This window comes from Peromyscus eremicus, chromosome 11 (assembly GCF_949786415.1).
Source record: "Peromyscus eremicus chromosome 11, PerEre_H2_v1, whole genome shotgun sequence".
In the NCBI taxonomy this organism is placed as follows: domain Eukaryota; kingdom Metazoa; phylum Chordata; class Mammalia; order Rodentia; family Cricetidae; genus Peromyscus; species Peromyscus eremicus.
Window position 1 is genome coordinate 6,546,982 of NC_081427.1, and position 6,323 is coordinate 6,553,304.

Consider the following 6,323-nt stretch of genomic DNA (forward strand, 5'->3'; position numbering starts at 1 on the left):
CCATCTTTGGCCTCCAGGCATAGAATATCTCACAGACTTTTCTGTGACGCAGGATTTTTGAAGGACTGTCCTACCTTGTCTTGGAAAGGTCCGGCAGTCACTTTCTTTTGTGACATGCTTGTACAATTTGGACAGCATACTGTCAACAGTCGAGGCAAGGGCACTTTCTTGCCCAGTGGCTAACTTTTGCCACAAAGAAAGAAAACTCCATACAGAGTTTCTTAGATGTCCATCATCTTCTCTGAAGTAGATTGGTGCTGCCAGGAGCAGACATGTCTCATTGTCATAAAAAAAGGAACATGTTATTAAAACATCTTCAATCCCATATTTGTAAGTCTCTGAAGTGTTTGGTAGAAATCTCTATCTAAAATATATCTCTTTGTCCTTGAAAACATACCTAACATTACAACAAGTTAGTTTGTAATGGGTGACTAACTACTAATCTGCATTTCTTTATTATCCTAAATAGTTTGTAATAATAAATTTCAAGTACTACAAATTTACATTACATTGTTAAATTAGCTGTATAGGTACAATACCTTGAACAAGAGTAGAAACATATATACAGTATGTTCTAACAAAAATAACCTTAAATTTGAATCAATATACAAAAACATCTTAAACAATAGTAGAAACATATATACAGTACAACAAAAATAACCTCAAATTTGTATCAATATTAAAAAATCCATATCAGTTTAAAATATTTGACTAGTAGTTGATATTTTTGGTTTAAAAGTAGATTAAATAATGTCCCCTTTCTCTTTTTTGAATGAGATCCCTGAATCTAATCTCCTTTGTTCAATTTTTTCCCTGATTATTACCAATAACAACTTGTAACAAACACCCCCAAATGATGACAAATATCCACTTAATGACCAAAAACCACCCACCCAACTCTTGGGAATGTGGGTGTTGTGTTCTTAAAATTACTTCCTGCTCTCTGGGGACAATGGCATCTCTAGGGGACCCTGAAGAAAGCTGGGATAGTTGTCAGGTCCTGGGAGAGCTGGCTGTATCATTTGTTGTCCAGTCTCTGTACAATGGGAAAGTGCACGGCTTTTCTCAAGTCCTGGCAGGAGCTGTCTGTGAGGCTGGACCGTGATGTTTAAAGGGAACAATATTTTATCAATATTTAAATATACATACAAAGCAATTGGTTAAATACCTGACAATACCCATGGGGAAAAAAAAATCCCTTCGCCAGTGATAAGCATTCATTCACAACTCTTTGCGTTCTCTGTTTTTTTCAGTGGAGTTGTGTGTTTAACTCAAGTGTAGGAGGAGCTACAATATTGAAAGTACAAACAGAACATGGATGATCTAAGAGGGAGCCTCATTCAGCAGGATATTAGGGATCCAGGCATACATATGAAACATTCTACCCAGAGTCAGATCTCAGGCCTAACATGTTTGTTTAGACCATGTTGGCAACTTTATTATCTCTAGTAACACTTTTTGTATAACATCTTGATTATCTAATTGCCTCCCATTGAAACATTCTGCATTAGGTGTGATTTTTGCCAAAATCATTTTAAACTCTATGCTTACAGGCTGAAGATTTTTAATTTAGCTAAAAATTTAATTAAATTTTTAATTGAAAGATTTTTAAGTTAGGCATGGTGGTGTATGCCTTTAATCCCAGCTCTCAGAGGCCAGTCTGTTCCACAGACCAAGTTCCAGGAAAGCCAGGGCTATACAGAGAAACCTTATCTGGAAAACATCATTTTAAAATCTCAGGTTTGGACTTGAGAAAAGGAATCGCTGTTTGGAGGTAGTATTGTTTTCTTCCTATTTAAATACACAAACAAAAACAAACGGTTAACTACCTGCCAAATGCTATTTACAAAGGTATATCTTTTCATCAGCGATAAGCAAAAATCCAGTGAAAGACACCTTGCTAGTGCTGTTCTGAAGACCCTGTACTATCCACTTGTGAGTATGAGCAGCATTTTCTCCTTGCCTTGCGAACATGTATCTTTTGGCTATCCACCTTCCTCTGTGGTTAATCTTGTCCTGCTTTGAACTGGTCTACCTATGCATCTCATGAAGCTATCCATGGGTCCCTGCCAACAACAGAATTACATAGGTATCCACAAACATGGGGTCCTGTGTGCATTCCAGTTAAAAGAAACAGGATAAGGATTGGGAATCAGAACATCCATGTCAGTGTTGTGGGTTAACAAATGCCAGGAACAGATACATTCTGTTGTTATCATGTTTATATTTCTTTTAAAATACAAGTACCCTGGAACTTATATATTTGGGCAAAGACATGTTCCTTTTTACCTCATGACTCTCTGGTAGTTGGCTTCTCTGTTGTTGTTATAGATTATGCTTCCCAAATGCAATGTTGGGGCAGAAAGGGTTTATGTGACTTACATACAGGTCATAGACCATCATTAAAAGAAACCAGGGCAGGAACTCAAGCATTAAACTGGAGACAGGGACAGAAGCAGAAACCATGGAAGAATGTGCTTTCAGGCTTGCCCCACCACCAATGGCTACCTTGGTTTCCTCGTTATACAACCAAAGAGTAGTTTGCCAGGGACGGAAATGTCAACAGTGATCTGAGGCCTCTGAAAGCAATCATTAATCAAGGAATTAATTCACAGACTCATCTACAGGCAAATCTAACAGAGGTTCATTCCTTAGTCAAGGTTCCATCTACCCACATTACCACAGCTTCTGTCAAGTCGACAAATATTTGCTAGCACACTCCCAACTTGACAATTCATGTTATTAATTTTCAGATGTTGGAGAAGGAAAGATATACCTGTGTGGGGAAGAACCACTGGCAGACTTGCACCTTGACTGAACAAAGTTATAAATCAGTTCTTTATGCTTGTGCTGATGCTGCATTATTTTCTTCATCTGCCAACCTTGCTGCCATGATTTTGGATGGTTATTACCAATATGGCAAATTGAAAAATGTTAGGTAATGTTGAATCAATGTAATGAGGTGTCTCAAGTTTCTGCCACCATGGATTCACCTCCATGAGGTTCTATACCTTAATAATGTCTGTCATCTAAATAACAATTTCCTTTCCTGTTTTAGTTAGGTTTACTATTTCTGTTATGAGACAATGTGACTAACTCAACATGGGGAGGAAACTATTTGGCTTATGCTTCCACATCAGTTTATCCATTAAAGGAGCCAAGACAGGAACTCAAAGAGGGCAAGGACACAGAGGCAGGGGCTGATGCAGACGTCACTGTTTTCTGGCTTGCTGCTCATGGATTGCTCATCTTGCTTTTTTATACACTACAGGAACACCAGCCCAGGGATAGCCCCATCCACAATGGGTTGGCCCTTCCCCATCAATTACTAATTAAGATAATTTCCTACAGCTTTTGTTCTCAATCCTTTTAATGCTTTGACCCTTTAATAAAGTTCCTTATGTTATGGTGGCCCCCAACCATAAAATTATTTTAGTTGGTAACTGTAATTTTGCTACTCTTATGAACTGTAATGTAAATATCTGATATGCAGATGGCCTCAGGTGACACCCGTGAAAGGGTTACTTTACCTCCCCAAAGGGTCATGACCCCCAGGTTGAGAACCTTTGTCCTAAGGCTTGCCTACATCCTGACCTTATGGATGCATGTCTTGAGCTGACTTAAAGCTATCCAGCACAGTTATGAAGGTTCTCTTTGCAGTTGTTTTATTACACCAACAAATAAGTATTGCTGCATCTACTCCTTTTTTTTTAAATGCAGGAACACATCTGATTCAACTGTGAAAGAATGAGTCGGGAATATAAAGTCACACATTTTATATGAAGTGGTTCAACAGTAAGAAATTAAAGACCATATGAAAAAGTTAATTTAACAGGACAAAAAGGGAATTGTCCCTCAAATAGAAAGTAAATTTAACATAAAAGTGAATCACTCCCTAAGTCAGTGGGGTCAGGATTTGGTAGCTGGTCCTGAGAGAAAACCCTTGAAAACATCCTTGCCCTGATACTGTACCAGAGGCAGCTGTTACTCAAGGGAACAGTGATGCTTTTCTGATCTTGAACTCTGTGCCTTTCTTTTTCTTTTTTTTTCTTTTCCTTCGCTTGTTTGTTTTTGGATTTTTGAGACAGGATTTCTCTGGGTAATAGCCCTGGCTGTCCTGAAACTTGCCTTATAGACCACGCTGGCCTCAACTCACAGACACCTTGCCTTAGCCTCCCTATACTGGAATTAAAGGTATGTGCCTCCAAGCCTGACTTTTTTGTTGTTGTTTTTTGACTCTGGCTGTCCTGGAACTCACTATGTAGTCCAGGCTGGTCTTGAGTTTACAGTTGCTTCTGCCTCCCAATGCTATGATTAAAGGCTTTTGCCACAACACCCCAACTTCAAGCTCAAATGTTAAGTCCTCTCATTTTTTTTTTTACCCTTTTGAAAAAAAAAAAGTGAATCACTGTCCAACATTAACATAGCCAGACTCAAAGAAGCAATCTAGCAGATGCAGAAAAGGCTTTTATTTGCTCAACATCCTGCTATGATGAAAACTCTCAAGAAAATATTGTAGAAGGGAAATGCAGTAAGAAAAAAATGGCCAGTTATACATTATACAACAAAAACAATATGGAAACAAATTTTTAAAAGATAAAACAAATCAGAAACTTTATCTAATATCACCACGAACATAAAAAGCTGCAATCTTTCCCTCTCCGATCCAACACGAGGGTGCCCAGTCTCATCATTACTTTTCTACAAAGCACTGAAGCATGACCTAGAATTTCCATGAAATAAATAGAAATAGAATGTACCCAAATCCAGAAAGAAGCAACATTATTCACCTTGTCACATGATACTTTTCTATATGCAGTGAACACCAATATTTACAAATAATTAATGAACTCAGAAATTTCAGGATATGAAAACCTACATTTAAAAATAAGTTATGTTTCTTTTTAGAACAACAAGAAGTCTCACAAAGAGATCAAGGGAATATTCCCAAATAAGAAAGCACCAAGAAGAATCCATTAAAATAAATTAGATTTCATATGTTACAAACTTTATCATTTTCATAGGCTCTCCTGAATCCTCATCAGGGAATAGAGGAAATAAAAGATTAGTTTAATTATCAAATTCTTCATCCCATGCTTTAGGGTTTGTTCTGGGATGGTCTTTCTGTATGCTATGAATATGTTTTATTACCATTGGTTAGTAAAGAAGGTGCTTTGGCCTATAACAAGGTAGGATAGAGTCAAGCAGGAAATCCAAGCAGAGATACAGGGAGAAAAATGGCAGAGCAGTCAAAAGCAGACACCAGCCAGCTACCTGAGGTACAAGATGTATCAGAACATAGTTAAAGCCATGAGACATGTGATAAAACATAGATTAATAAAAATGGGTTAATTTAAATTGTAAGAGCTACTTAATAATAAGCCTGAGCAATAGGCCAAACAATTTGTAATTAATATTAAGCCTCTGAGTGATTATTTTTAAAGTGGCTGTGTGACCAGGCAGGACAGAAAAGCCTCCATTTACAAATGGCACCCAACATGGGGTACATACATCTACATAAAGTCTGAAAAAAAATTTAAAGGGCTTCTAGACACACAAAAACAAACCAAGAGCAGTTTCATAGTTCACATCTCTCATTATAGGGTGTGGTACTGAACTATGTCTGCTGGTTGTGGCGGGCTTCAACTAAACATGAGAGACTCCTGCAGTCTCTCACTGGCCACAGTTCGAAGAGGCTTCTCCCAGCCATTGCCTGTGGGTTAAAGAACAAAGCCACAGGCCCAAGAACACAGCTTCATACTACTTAATACTGCTTCCCAGAGTTGGGGCGATGAGCATGACTCTCCTTGATATCTCTGCAATATTGGAAAGCCAAACAGGGTGGAGCCACTGGCCAAAGCAAGTGCTTTGATCCTACCCATGCCTGCTTAGCAACATAAAACAGTGATCAGAAAAAGATTATAGATACACAATAAAGACAGAGTCAGACAAAAAGGCTTCTAAACTGGTCACAATATGCTTGATAAATATGCATAGGCTTCAGAGAGAGAAAACATCATAAATTTAAAAATAATTTAAAAATAATAAATGAGGTCCTTAAAAAATAAAATAATAAAAAATTGTACTAAGTCACATAAAGATAACAAATATACAGAGAGTCTGGATTATATATATTATTATGTTTTCTTTAAATTTTTTTACTATTAATGAACTAATTGCTGGGAGAAATTTAATTATGGGGGCTGCTAAATTAAACCAATATATATTTTAAAGATATTTTGATGTCAAAATTTGGGTCTAAGGATATATTGCTTTGGAAAAGAGGTTCTGCTTTTATTTCCACAGAGGATGAGATGCAATAA